General features: G+C 39.7%; 1 protein-coding gene across 4 annotated transcripts in view; it reads left to right on the top strand.

Moving 5' to 3' along the window:
- MRTFA (myocardin related transcription factor A) overlaps nucleotides 1-15688 on the top strand; it is a 307327-nt gene that overhangs the window by 110884 nt on the left and 180755 nt on the right. For all 4 annotated transcript variants that reach the window (XM_058309168.2, XM_058309167.2, XM_071218717.1 and 1 more), the window contains one exon: nucleotides 8624-8885. The gene's annotated coding sequence lies outside the window, so the exon portion shown is untranslated. The remainder of the gene's footprint in view (nucleotides 1-8623; nucleotides 8886-15688) is intronic.

Here is a 15688-nt window from a genome sequence, read left to right as displayed (position 1 = left end):
CAGTAGGTCTCAATACTGGGCTTAAAATATCCAGTAACCATGTTATAAGCAGATGTGCTGTCATCCAGGCTTTGTTGTTCCACTCATAGAACACACATAGAGTAGATTCAGCATAATTCTTAAGGGCCTTAGGTTTTTCAGAATGGTAAATGAGCTTTGGCTTCAACTTAAAGTCACAAACAGCGTTAGCCCCTAACAAGAGAGTCAACCTGTCCTTTGAAACTTTGAAGCCAGGCATTGACTTCTCCTCTTTAGCTCTTAAAGTCCTAGATGTCATTATCTTCCAATAAAAACCTGTTTACACCGAATGTCTGTTGTTTAGCAATTAGCAACTGCCACCTTTATCAGTTATCTTAGCTAGATCAGCACTTTGTAGTTTAATCTTGACTTTCTTATTATGGAGATGGCTTCTTTTCCTTTAAACTCATGAACCAACATCTGCTAGCTTCAACCTTTTTTCTGCAGCTTCCTTACCTCTCTTAGCCTTCATAGAATTGAAGAGAGTTAGGTCCTTGCTCTGGATTAGGCTTTGGTTTAAGCAAGTGTTGTGCCTGGTTTCATCTTCTATCCAGACCACTAAAACTTTCTCTGTATCAGCAATAAAGCTGTTTCACTTTCTTATCATTTGTCTGTTCACTGGAGTAGCACTTTCAATTTCTTTCAAGAACTTTTCCTTTGCATTCACATCTTGGCTGACTTGGCTAGCTTTCTTGGCCTGTCAACATGACTTTCTCACTAAGCCTAATCACGTTAACTTTTGATTTAAGGTGAAAGACATGCGACTCCTCATTTCAGTTGAACACTTAGAGGCCATTGTAGAGTTATTAATTGGCCTAATTTTAATATTGTTGTGTCTCAGGCATAGGGAGACCTGGAGAGAGGGTGAGAGATGGGGGAATGGCCTGTTGGTGGAGAAATTATAACACACATAATATTTATTGATTCAATTTGCTTTCTTTTGTGGTACAGTTCATGGTGTCTAAAAACAGTTACAATAGTAACATCAAAGATCATTCATCAAAGATCGCCTTAACAGATATAATAATGAAAGAATTTGAAATGTGAGAATTACCAAAATGTGACACAGAGACATGGAGTGAGTACATGCTGTTGGAAAAATGGCACTGATAGACTTGCTCAATGCAGAGTTGCCACAAACCTTCAATTTAAAAAAAAAAAAGCAATATCTGCAAAGTTCAGTAAAGTGGAGCACAATAAAACGAGATATGCTTGTAAGGTATTTGTTAGAGAAAGAAATCTTCTCAATGTACATTATCTTATGCTAAAATTATTTTCTTTTGTCAGTTCTTTTACTTGACCACAGGCCTATTTCCTAAGGTCAAGGTTAAAGAGACCTTGCTTTATTTTTAATCAAGTGTTCCCCTTGCTTTCTCAAGGAATCTTATTTTTTAAAGTATTTTAAGAATGTTTTCAAATATATACAAATATAGAGATAATAGAATAATGAATGCCCATACACCCATGACCATCTTCGACATTTATCAACCTTCTGCTACTCTTGTTTCATCTGTTCTTCTCTCCCATTTCCCCTGCCTGGCAATTTTTGTGGAAGAATCTTACTCTAATACAGTTTAATATTGGCATTTTTAAAGGCTATAACCTGAAACTTTGAAATCCCTAGGTTAACAAATACCACCATAGCATATAATTTACTCAATAAAAATATGTGATAAACTGTATATATAAAAATTTTAGGGAAGGAAGTGGATGTGGCTCAAGCACATGGGAAGTCCTGGGAGATCCTGGGTTTGGTTTCGTGCCTCCTAAAGAAGATAAGCAAGACAGTGAGCTAATGTGGTAAGCTGCTGCAACAAAATGATGCAGTGAGATAACACAATGAAGAAACACAGGATAGAAACACAATGAGAGCCACAACAAGCAGGAAATGGAGGTGACTCAAGTGATTGGGTGCCTCCCTTCCACATGGGAAGTCCTGGTTTCAGTTCCTGACCTCTCCTAAAAAGAACAGAGAGCAGACAGTGAGCACAAACGAGGGATGGGGGTAGAAATAAATAAATAAAAATCTTAAAAATTTTTTAAGGGAGTGGGTATGGCTCAAAGCAGTTGAATGGCTACATGCCACTTGAGAGGTATTAGCTTCAGTTCCTGGTACCTCCTTCAAAAAAAGAAAATAAAACCATAGCAACAAACAAAACAAACAAAAAAACCAACTGATGGAAGCCGATGTGGCTCACTGGTTGAATGCTGGTTTCCCACATACAAGGTCCCCCAGGTTAATTTCCTGGCCCCTCAAAAAAAAAATTTAAGTGATCTCTTCAAGCCCAAATGATCCTGGCAAATGATTCCTGTAAATATGGAACTTAGTCAATCACTAAGATATTAAAATAAATTCTGAATGGAACACTCACTAAAACAGGTTTTCAAATTCTACCCTTTTATTTGGGCAGTAGTAGGTGTAATCATGGCCCAAGTCACTACAGAATTTGTTATTTCTTTCTTTATTAAAAATATAGGGAAGCAGATGTGGCTCAAGTGACTGAGCTCCTGCCTGCTATGTGGGAAGTAAGAGGTTCGGTTCCTGGTACCTTCTAAAGAGGACAGCGAGCTGGTGCAACAGGCAGGCATGGCAAGCTGACGCAACAAGATGGTGCACCAAGAGACACAGGAGGAAAAGCATAATGAGAGCCATAGTAAAGCAGGGAATGGAGGTGACTGAAGTGATTAGATGCCTCCCTCCCATATCAGAGGTCCTGGATTCAGTTCCCAGTGCCTCCTAAAGAAACAAAGATGAACAGAAACAGCAAGTGGAAACAACAAGGGGCTGGGAAGAAAGAAATAAATAAAATAAATCTTAAAAAAAAAAAATATATATATATATATATATGTATATATATATATATATATGCACACATGTGGAGAGCAGATGTGACTCAAGCAGCTGAATGCCGGCTTCCCACATGGGAGGTCCCAGTTCAGTTCCTGGTGCCTCCTAAAAACAAAAAAAAAAACAACAAACAAACAATCGAAATAACCAACTCAGGGAGCCCTCCCTTCCCCACGCATACTATATATTCATATGTATTAAAAGACACATCTCTTTCTTAAACTTCATTTTCTCTTCATGCCCAGCCCTGGAGATGGGTTGACTTTCTTTCTGGGGGCCATTTTTTTCCACAGGTTGTTTTGTTTTTTTTCCTAATCATTTTCTGAAAGTACTTCTTATATGTACTAAGTACATATCAGAATCACAGACTGTTTTAATTTCCTACCTGTTAAAACAAATGGCATACAATTGCGGTCACCCCTCGGGCTGAAGTGTGGTTTGCTGGCCTGGCAGGGGAGCGGCCGCGGTAGGCCTAATTCCGCTGCCCCCATAATAGGGTGGTTGGTCGGGCCCACCGCCACCCCTGAAGGAAGCTCGGCATGGGCGCAGAGTGCCCTTGGGTCTCCCCTTCTCGGCAGCCATGCTTCCGCGGCCACCCCTCCTCCCGGATGGCGCCACACGATGCCTTGTGGGGCGGCACCCTTCTTCTTCTTTCTCCCTGCGCAGGCACAGGGCGGAAAAATCCAGTCTGCCCTTTTCCCTTCCCCCGACAGCAGCAACAGCCAGGCGGCGGAAAAATCCAGTCTGCCCTTTTTCCCTCCCCCCCCCCCCCACAGCAGCAACAGCCAGGCGTGGGCGGGAAACTCAAGTCTGCCCTCTACCCCAGCAACAGCAGCCACCAATCACTAAACCCTGCCACTTCCCCCAGCAACAGCAACAGCCAATCCCTAATCACCACCCCTCCCCCGTCCAGTACTGCCCACTGACCTTTCTCTGGCAACCAATCAGAACAGGGCGTGGCTTCGACCAATCAGCCTTCCCCAGCCCCTATAAAACTGTTGCCTCTCCCTCAATAAAGTGGGACTTGCGTGTTTACCTTGTCTCCGCGGTAGTTTTTCTGCCGTGCGCCCTCCAGTCCTGAGAGCCCCCGACAAGGGCCTGGCCTCCCTTGTCCCCAGTTCGTCGCCTCCTTCTCCGGGCGACCCCTTTGTCGCCGGCTTCGCCGGGCGACCCCGTCAGCCGAACCGCGCAACCCCTGTGAGACCGACCCCTCGTCTGCTGCTGGACCGACCCCTCGTCCCAAGCGGGACCGACCCCTCATCCAGAGCTGGACCGACCCCGTCCGCAGCCAGACCCCACCTCTACCGACTGAGCAAGCCGCCGCATACAATAGGTTGGCTTAAACATCTGCAATTTATTGGCTTCCTGTTTTGAGGCTAGGAGAAGTCCAAAATCGAGGCAATCAGCAAGGCAATGCTTTCAAAGACTATGGCTACCAGTGATCCTGGTTTCTTGTTTTTTGTTGTCTTCTTTTCTCTTCTGGTCCCCTGACTTCCAATTTCTGACTGTACCCTGTGACTTCTCTCTCTGTCTGACTTTCACTTTCTGTAAAGGACTGCAGTAATCTGAATTAAAGCCCAACCTGATTCACTGGGGCCAAGCTTTAACTTAAGTAACATCTTAAACAGAAACTTTTTACAATGGTTCTACACCTACTTGAATGTGGACCAAAACCAAGATCATGGCCAAACTGGGGTATGCAATTCATCCACCACACAGATTTATAGAATTTAAATTCATGCTTCATTAGAAAAATCATGATATGGGTCTTCAGTATCTCTTGGAAATGGTAAAACATGTGAATGGCAAATCTCTAAATCTCAGCATAATTATCTAGCTCAAAGTAATAGGAGGAGGCTTGTTCTGCATTAGTAAGAAGTAAATTAAAGAGGGAAGTGGACTTGGCCCAATGGATAAGGCATCCGCCTACCACATGGGAGGGCCGCAGTTCAAACCTTGGGCCTCCTTGACCCGTGTGGAGCTGGCCCACGCGCAGTGCTGATGCGCGCAAGGAGTGCCCTGCCACGCAGGGGTGTCGCGGGAGCCCCACGTGCAAGGAGTGCACCCCGTAAGGAGAGCCGCCAGCGCAAAAGAAAGTGCAGTCTGCCCAGGAATGCGCCACACACACGGAGAGCTGACACAAGATGACGCAAGAAAAAGAAACACAGATTCCTGTGCCGCTGACAACAGAAGTGTACAAAGAAGAACACGCAGTAAATAGACACAGAGACAGACAACTGGGTGGGGGGAAGGGAAGAGAGGAAAAAAAAAAGTAAATTAAAGAACAGTTTGAAGAATATATATATGTAATAGTATTCTTTCACATTCATTAAATGTTATGGGTTAACCTGGTAAATTATTTTTTTAAGCAGAGATCGTCCCAGGCCATTTTTAATGAAAAAAGAACTTATTTTAAATGTGAAATATTAAAATACATAGTAACATTCGATCTTTGGTCTCCTTTGTAATCATGTAAAGCATTGTATGTTTTGAGGCAGTATTTTAATTTTTCTCTTAGGTAAACGCTATAAAATGGCATGCCAGGCTTTTATTCAACCCCAACTCCCATCCCATCTCACCCCAACCCCAAGTAGCATACAATTCTATTTAGTCCCATATTAAGTTATAGTATCAGTTAGTTAAGTCTGAAATAATAGAGTTTTGCTCTTTGATTAGGAACTTTTCATGAAACTATGGTTCTGGCCCAGCAGTCTTGCTGTGGTACTTAAGTGAAGTGAGATTTGTGGCTGCTTGTTTTTGACTTCCAAATATTTTTACCTCTTTCAGTATCCTTCATGCAGCCTTACTTCGCATCATTCATGTTTCCCCCAAAACCTGCTTGTTGTAGCCCCCAGGTTATCTTTTTGTATATTTCATTTGCTTCTTTGTTCAGTTAACAAATCTTTATTTACGCTTTTTACATGCAAATACTATTTGCAGGGTCTAGCAATTTCATACATAGTTGTTACAGTCACATTTAAAATCTTTGTCTTCTAATGTTTCCAGAGGTATGAATTTATATAATCCATACTGATTTAACAACTCTATATTGAAAACCTGTTAGTGTATGTGAAGCCACTTTTCCAAGGTCCTAGACCTGAAGTTTTGATACTATCTTGCTCTTCCTTTCCTTTAGGAAAGAGTTTGTGTTTTTTTTTAAAAACATACATTCCTTTGCCATTATTCCTCTAGGGGTAGGGGGAGTGGGCATTAAGGACTGCTGTCCTAAAGAGGATGGGTCTCAAGGGGTCCTTGATCTTCATGGAATTGGAATTTTTTTAGTCTGAAAAAGCTGCTGTTAAGGAAAGCAAGCATGTTTTTCTAAGGTTGATGGCAAAAGAATTCTGAGCCAGATGTATTAATCCTTTATGAAAACTCCTGTTTTCCCAGTACACACAGTGACATGACTTCCATGATGATAAATCATAGGCAAGATGGGGGAAAAAATCTTTGAAGTTTAATATTCTGGATTTTCTTAGTAGCCATTCATTGGTTTAAAATTCCTACAATTGTCCAAACCCTTCCTTCTTCCTTCCTCCCTCCCTCCTCCCCCTCCATCTCTCTCTTTCCTTCCTCTCCCCCCCTTCCTCTCTCTCTCGCCTCCCCCCCATCTCTTTTTTCTTTAAAATTTGCCTCACTCAGTTCTTCTTCTACTCTTTTTGGTGTAGAGAGTCCTTCTTAATATCTTTATTCTTCTTAATGTCATCCCCCATCTTCTTAATTGCTCTTTTCTGGATCTTTTCCAATCTAGTTCATATTTTATGAGGCATGTCAGCCACAACTACAGTAAGTTTGAGCACACTATAGCCTTTCATGAAGGTAGAATGTGATGACCTTTTTAATTTTCAATGCTTTTCCTTGTATCTTTCAAGTATTTTCTTGGTTTCTTCATCTGAGGCAAATTAGGCTAATATCCTGCCTAAACTCTGTAGGGAACTCTTCCAGGTCTCTTTTCTAGATTAAGAACTAAAACTTTCTCATTACAAAAGCAATACAGGTTTTTATTTGTAGAGAAAGTTTGGGAACTATAAGAAAATAAAAAAGAAAAGAAATTTTCATATTCCCATCAAACAAAACCCCTGTTTTTTGTTTTGGTATGCTTCCATCTAGTCTTTTTTTTCTCTGAATAATATTTCTACAAATAAATATCCATTTAAAAAATCGTACTTTCTTAAAGTTAACTTTAGAAAACACATTTTCCACATTTTAAATACTTAATAAAAGCCATTCTTAACAGCGTAGGATTCAGTGAGTAAATAGGTTAATTTGCTGAACTGTTAATTCCCATGTTGTTGAGAAGACCTTTGTGTTTTATGTGTTCTTTGACATTCTTAAAGACCTTGTGCTTTTCTCATGTTGCCAGGTGTTTTATTTTGAATATCCCATTCCTGGGTACTATAATTACATATTTATGTAGATTAAAATATTTTATTTAGGAGTGGTAATAGCTCAGTGGCTTATCCCCTGCTTTGTTTATATGAGGTCCTGGGTTCAATCCCTGGTATCTCCTGAAAAAAAAAAAAAAGAGAGATTATTTAGGGGAGCTGCTATAGCTCAGTGGTTAAGTGCCTGCATCTCATGTATAAGGTACCGGGTTCAGTACGTGGCGTCTCCTAAAAAAAAAAACAAATTTTTTTTTTAGGGGGACTAATCAAATAAACATCTCTGTTTTAGTATTTGTTTATGAAATCTAATGGTTTGGGGATTGCTTTCTTAAAGAATTTTATTCCCTCAGATTATGTTGGTGCACTACAGTACTTTAGTACTTTTTGGATACTTGTTAAATGTTACTTCTCAAGATAATTTCCCTCAGTTGTTGAAGGAACATTTTATCTCATACTTGCTTCTCCTTGACTGCCATATCTTTTGATCTCATTATGTACGTCTGCTTTCATTTCAAGTGTATGTTATCCTCCTTGAGTGATAATAGTTGAAGTCTCACGCATTCTGTGAGATTTTAATTTAATAATGGTGCTAGCTTACTTTTATTTTTAAAAGAGCTTTTTTTTTCTAATTTTTTAATTTTTTTAAAGATTTATTTTTATTTATTTAATTCCCCTCCCCTCCCCCGGTGGTCTGTTTTCTGTGTCTTTTTGCTGCGTCTTGTTTCTTTGTCTGCTTCTGTTGTCTGGTCTGTTTTCTGTGTCTTTTTGCTGCGTCTTGTTTCTTTGTCTGCTTCTGTTGTCGTCAGCGGCACGGGAAGTGTGGGCGGTGCCATTCCTCGGCAGGCTGCACTTTCTTTCACGCTGGGCGGCTCTCCTTACGGGTGCACTCCTTGCGCGTAGGGCTGCCCTACGCGGGGGACACCCCTGCGTGGCTGGGCACTCCTTGCGCGCATCAGCACTGCGCATGGGCCAGCTCCACACGGGTCAAGGAGGCCCAGGGTTTGAACCGTGGACCTCCCATGTGGTAGACGGACGCCCTAACCACTGGGCCAAAGTCCGTTTCCCAAAAGAGCTTTTAAAAATACTGTAATTTATACTATCCACATTCAATGTATATTCGGTGGAATAGTCTCTTTTTTAAAAAATTTTTTCTTTCTTCCTTCCTTGTTTTACACTCATTGTCTGCTTTCTGTGTCTGTTCATTGTGTGCTCTCTGTGTTTGCTTGTCTTCATTTTTTTTTAGTAAGCACCGGGAACCAAACTGGGGACCTCCCATGTGGGAGGCAGGTGCCCAACTACTTGAGCCACATCTTCTCCGGAATAGTGTCTTTTTGGTGACATCTAAACCTTTTGTTTCTCCTTCCATTTCCAGGTTGCCATCCCGAAAGCCAAAGTGGATTTCTCTAGTGTGGTGTGCCTGCCCCCTTCCGTCATTGCTGTGAATGGGCTGGACGGAGGAGGGGCTGGCGAAAATGATGATGAGCCAGTGGTGGTGTCCCTGTCTGCAGCCCCCAGCCCTCAGAGCGAAGCTGTTGCCAATGAACTGCAGGAGCTCTCCCTGCAGCCCGAGCTGACCCTTGGTCTCCACCCTTGCAGGAATCCCAATTTACCTCCACTTAGTGAACGGAAGAATGGTGAGTGGATGGGAAATTATTGCATTCCCTGATTTGAACCAGGGTGTTCATGTTTATAATGTAATAGACCTTCATTTCATGTCTCTTTAAAGTCTCTTATAGTCTTAATATTTCTTGTAAATTAGAGAAATAGTGGTAAGTTTTGTGATCATTGTAAGCCCAGCATTTCTGCCTGGGTTATTATAATTGCTTCCTAATTTGTCTTCCTACGTCTATGCTTTCCCCTCCCTGCCTCCATAAATTCATTAATTCAGCAAATATTTATTGAGCATTAATGTATTATAAACTGTGCTAAGATGGGGATTAAATGGCAAACAAGTCTCTGCCATCAGGAAATTCACCCTAGCCTATATATCTTTTATTTTTTTGTTTAGCTATTTTATTTATTTTTAAAATCAATTTTATTGAATGTATTCATAAACCAAACAATCCATCTATGCCAATCAGTGGCATTTGGTATAATCATTGAGTTGTGCATTCATCACTGCAGTCAATATTAGAGTTTTTCATTACTCCAAAAAGAAAACACCCCTATCCTTTTAGTGCTACTAATACTATAGTGTGTTTTCAATATTTCTATCCACTTAAAAACACTTATAAACAACCTTTTTTACTAGTTCTACACAGATTAAGCCTAGCATTCCATACTCTATTCTTATTCTGTCTTCTGGTGACCTGTATTCTTGCTATTAACTCCATGAGTTTGCTCATTATGTTTAGTGAAATCATACAATATTTGTCTTCTTGTATCTGGCTTGCTTCATGCAACATAATGTCCTTAAGGCTCATCCATGTTGTCAAATGCTTCATGACTTCATTTCTTCTTACAGCTGAATAATATTCCATTATATGTGTATTACAATTTATCCATTCATCGGTTGATGAATACCTGAGTTATTTCCATCTTTTGGCAGTTGTGAATAATGCCACTTAGAACATCATTGTGCAGATGTCTGTTCGTGTTCCTGCTCTCAGTTCTTCTGATTATATACCTATTAGAGGTATTGCCAGATCATATGGTAGATCTATATTGGTCTCCCTTAGAAACTGTCAGACAGTTTTCCACAGTGGCTTTACCATTCTCTATTCTGTATGTCTTGTCAGAGTAATCTTTCAGAACTCCTTAGCTTAAAATTTTTCAGACACTGCCCTATGGAATAAAAAAATAAAAAAAATAAATTTCTTGGCATGTTTCACAAGGTTTTACAGGATTTGGTTTCTTTCTCTTCTTTTAGCTTCTTCCCATATCATTTCCCCATTCCTGGTCTTTACTCCACCTAATCTACTTTTAGTACCATTTGCAAACTGTGCACTCTTATCTCAAATTTTTAAAATTTAAAAAATCTTATAATTTGTTATCAAATATTAAGATAAAAAAAGGCATAAAGAAGCGTAAATACTAGTTCTAGTAAATAGTCTAGTAAATACCCATGTACTCATATACCACTCATATACACAGCTCATGTACTCTCTATGCAGGAATGGTTTCCCATCTTTTTCTGTGGAAGGTAACTACTACTTTGAATTTGGTATTGGCACGTATTTCCATATGTTTTTGTTTTTGTTTTTAAAGATAGATTTATTTATTTATTTCTCTCCCCTCCCCCCGCCCAGTTGTCTGCTCTCTGTGTCCATTTGCTGTGTGTTCTTCTGTGACCGCTTCTTTCCTATCAGTGGCACTGGGAATCTGTGTTTCTTTTTGCTGTGTCATCTTGTTGTGTCAGCTCTCCGTGTGTGTGGCACCATTCTTGGGCAGGCTGCACTTTCTTTCATGCTGGACGGCTCTCCTTACAGGGCGCACTCCTTGCGCGTGGAGCTCCCCTACATGGGGAACACCCTGCGTGGCACAGCACTCCTTGCACGCATCAGCACTGCATGCGGGCCAGCTCCACTTGGGTCAAGGAGGCCCGGGGTTTGAACCCTGGACCTCCCATGTGGTAGGCAGACGCCCTATCTATTGGGCCAAGTCCGCTTCCCCTTATATGTTTTTATTGCGTTTGTATATAGTCCTAAGCAATATGTGATATCGTTTAGCATGTTTTAAACCTTTGTATGTATGTATGAATGGAGAAGACAGAGAATTATATTCTATATGCTCTTCTGTAACTTGTGTTTATTGCTCAGTATTTATTTTCCTTGTGAGTTATAAAAGATAACCTTATGTAACTTAAGAAAATAATCTTAGATATTTTCTCCTAAAAGTTCTATGTTTTGCCTTTCCCATTTGATCTTTAATCTACTTCACATTAATTTTTTATTATGTCGTAAGGTGGGGAATAATTTTTTTTTTCACATGGTTGTCTCACTATCATTTGTTGAATAGTCTCACTTTTCTCTCCTTACATGCCAGCCATTTTCTATTTCTGTGTGTGCATATGGTAGTTTTTGGGTTTTCTCTTCTGTATCACTTGTCCTTCTATCCATCTTTGTGCCAACCCTACCTCATTTTAATTACTGTTGCTTCATAATTAGTTTTGCTATCTGTTAGACAGTTGCCTTTTCTCCTTCAAAGCTGTCCTGACCGTTCTTGACTTTGAATTTTCCATGATTTTAGAATCAACTTGTCAAGTTCTGTAAAAAAAACTGTTGGATATTTTTCCTAACACTTTTGTGAAAATGGAAAGTTACAGTGAACACCTATATGCCCACTTTTTAGATTCTGCCATTGACATGTTATAATACCTGCTTTACAACATATTTGTCCTTTTATCAATCCCACTGTCCACTCATTAAACCATCTTTCTGGAGGCATTTCAAACTAAATTACAGATACCAGTATACTTCTATTATTGAAGTATACCATTTATACAGAATAACAAACAAATGGTAAGAGTCTTGGTTGTTGAATTATCACAAAGTGAATACAACCGTGTGTAACTACCACTTAGTGAAGAAGTAAAACATGTCCATCATAAAGAAGCTCACATGTGCCTCTTCCTAATCAATACTCCCTCCTTCCCATCCTTCCCAGAAAGTAACATTCTGACTTCTAACACTATAGGTTAGTTTTGCTTGTTCTTAAACTTTATATCAATGAAATCATACTCTGTATGCTGTTTCTGATGACTCTTGTTTTATTTGTGAAATTCATCAATGTTGACTTGCATGAGGCTGTAGATTGTTTTCTTTGCTATATAATCAGTCTATTGTATGAGTATACTGAAATTTTTCTGCTTTTTTTTACACTGCAAACATTTTTTAATTAATTTTTTCTTCCCTCACCCCTCCCCCCTTGTCCTGTTTTTGTGTCCATTTGCTGTGTGATCTTCTGTAGCTATTTCTCTTTTTTTTTTGTCTTCTCAGCCCTCATATTATCTTCTAGTAACCTGTATTCTAGATTTTAACTCCATGCATTTATTCTTTGTATTTTGTTCATATTAGTGAGACCATATGATATTTGTCCTTTTGTTTCTGGCTTATTTCACCCAGTATAATGTCCTGAAGGTTCATCCGTGTTGTCCTTTGTGTCCCAATTTCATTTCTTCAACAGTAGCATACTATTCCATTGTATTTACATACCATATTTTGTTTATCCATTTATTGGTTGATGGACAGTTGGGTTTTTTCCATCCCTTGACAATTGTGAATAATACTGCTCTAAACATTGGTGTGCAAATGTCTGATAGTATCCCAGTTTTCATTTCTTCTGGATATATTCGTAGTAGAGGGATTGCTGGATCATACGGCGGTTCTATATTTAGTTTCCTGAGGAACCACCAAACTATTTTCCACAAAGGCTGCACCATCCTACATTCCCACCAACAGTGAAGGAGCGTTTCTATTTCTTCACATCCTCTCCAGCACTTGTAGTTTTCTGACTTTTTAGTAATGGTTGTTCTGTGAGGTGTGAAATAATCTCGTTGTGGTTCTTTTTTTATATATATATTTTCATTTATTGAAATATATCACTCATACATAAACATACATAAACAATAAGTATATAATAGTTGTGAACTTACAAAACAAACACATATAACATCAAACAAACATATATAATATCTCACCCTACCACCAAAACCTGCATTGTTTTTAAACCTTTTTAACTAATGATTAAAGAGCATTGTCGAGGGAAGCGGACTTGGCTCAATGGATAGTGTCTGCCTACCACATGGGAGGTCCACGGTTCAAACCCAGGGCCTCCTTGACCCGTGTGGAGCTGGCCCACGTGTAGTGCTGATGCACTCAAGGAGTGCCCTGACATGCAAGGGTGTCCCCTGAGTAGGGGATCCCCACCCTCAAGGAGTGCGCCCTGTAAGGAGAGCCTCCCAGCATGAAGGAAAGTCCAGCCTGCCCAGGAGTGGTGCTGCACACACGGAGAGCTGATGTAGCAAGATGACGTAACAACAACAAAAAGAGACACAGATTCCCAGTGCTGCTGACAACAATACAAGCAGATGCAGAAGAACACACAGCAAATGGACACAGAGAACAGACAACTGGGGCAGGGGGAAGAGAGAGAAATAAATGAAAGTAAATCTTTAAAAAAAAAAAAAGAGCATTGTCAAAATATTACTACCAAAATATTTTCCCCCTAACCAATCCGATTATTTTTATCTTAATATCATTTATATATGAACATACATAAACAATTAAGTGTATAGTAAAAGTTGTGAACTTACAAAGCAAACATGCATAACATCATACAGGGATCCTATATATCAACCCTCCACCAACATTTTACATTGTCATGAGACGTTTGTTATAAACTATGAAAGAACATTGTCAAATCTTACTACTAATCATAGTTCTTTTCTTACATTTTCTGATATTTGGTGTGTTTTTCCCCCAACCCACCCTATTATTATTTTTTAAATATATTTTTTAATGACAGAAGTTGTAAACTTATAAAATAATCATCATATATGCAGAATTCCCAAATAACACCTTTCCATCAACACATCGCATTGTGGTGTGTCATTTGCTACAGATAAAATATCATCTGATTATTGCCACGTCCATAATGTACAGTTGGCTCACATTTTCCATACTGCCTCAGTATCAGCACAGTATTTCTTTTACATAGATGCAAGAATATTATATTATTACTATTAACCACAGTCCATAGGTCACTCCAGCTGTATTTTTCCCATGCTTCTCCACATTCCCAACACCCTGCAGTAGTGATATACATTTGTTCAAGCTAACAAAGGACACTCTTGAATCTGTACCATTAATCTCAGTTCTCACCCACCTCTTGGTTTACTGTGCCTATCCAGTTCCTAGATTATTCTCAAGCATTCTGGCAATTGGTATTTACATAACTAGACTACCATTTTCAGTCACATCCCCATTTATAAACTAACTGTTACTCACTGTGTGTTACCGTCCACTCTATACATTTCCACAATTTTACAGTAAAGCTAATTAAAACTTCTATATACATTAAACATCAGTAGTCCACTCAGTCCTTCTCTTATCTCCTTTAAGAATCCACCACCTACCACCAGGTCTTGAAGATATTTTCCAATAATTTCTTCTAGAAAAAAAATTTTTTTAAAGATTTATTTATTTAATCCCCCCCCCCCCCGCCCCAGTTGTCTGTTCTCTGTGTCTATTTGCTGCGTCTTGTTTCTTTGTCCGCTTCTGCTGTCGTCAGCGGCATGGGAAGTGTGGGCGCCACCATTCCTGGTCAGGCTGTACTCTCTTTCGCGCTAGGCGGCTCTCCTTACGGGCGTGCTCCTTGTGCATGGGGCTCCCCTACGCGGGGGACACCCCTGCGTGGGGCAGCACTCCTTGCGCACATCAGCACTGCATGTGGGCCAGCTCCACACGGGTCAAGGAGGTCTGGGGTTTGAACCGTGGACCTCCCATGTAGTAGACGGATGCCCTAACCACTGGGCCAAGTCCGTTTCCCCTAGAAATTTTATGGTTCTTTTATATTTAGGTTTTTGATACATTTTGAGTTAGTTTTTGGATAAGGTGTGAGGTCGGGGTCCTCTTTCCTTCTTTCAGCTGTGCATGTCCAGTTCTTTCAGCACCATTTGTTGAATGAATTGTTCTGCCCAAGCTGCGTGAGTTTGACAGGCTAGTCAGAAATCACTTGACCATACCTGTGAGGGTCTGTTTCTGAACCATCAGTTTGGTTCCATTGGTCTGTTGTGTCCGTCTTTAGGCCAGTTCCATGTTGTTTTTACCACTATTCACTTTTCCTTTTTATGATGTTTCTGGCTATTCAGGACTCCTTACCCTTCCACATAAATTTAATGATCGTGTTTTCAATTTTTTCTTTAATGCTGGTGGAATTTTTATTGGGATTGCATGAAATCTGTATATCATTTTAAGTAGAATTGACATCTTAATGATATTTAGTCTTCCAATCCATGAGCATGGAATGTTCTTCCAGTTATTTAGGACTTCTTTGATTTAACATTGAGTTGCAGTTTTCTGAATACAAGTGCTTTACATCATTGGTTAAGTTTATTCCTGACTGAATTTTATCTGTCATATTTTACTTTCACCACTCTTTTGACTATAGTTACTTTTATTGATATAATCTTCATTTCTAGATTCTCTTCCAGGCCCCTCTCTCCTGTCTTTTCTTTTCAGGCCCTAGCACACCTTTTAGTATTTCCTGAAAATCTGGTCTCTTGCTTAGAAATTCTCTCAGTTTCTGTTTATCTGTGAATATTCTAATTTCACCCTTATTTTTGAAAGACAGTCTTGCTGTATATAAAAGATTCTTGGCTGGAAGTTTTTTTCTTGTAGTATCTTAAATATATCGGACCACTGTCTTCTTGCTTCCATGGTTTCTGGTGAGAAATCAGCACTTAATCTTATTGGATATCCCTTATATGTTATGCATT

Source organism: Dasypus novemcinctus, chromosome 12, assembly GCF_030445035.2.
Source record: "Dasypus novemcinctus isolate mDasNov1 chromosome 12, mDasNov1.1.hap2, whole genome shotgun sequence".
Taxonomy (NCBI): domain Eukaryota; kingdom Metazoa; phylum Chordata; class Mammalia; order Cingulata; family Dasypodidae; genus Dasypus; species Dasypus novemcinctus.
This window is presented reverse-complemented; position numbering and strand designations above follow the sequence as displayed.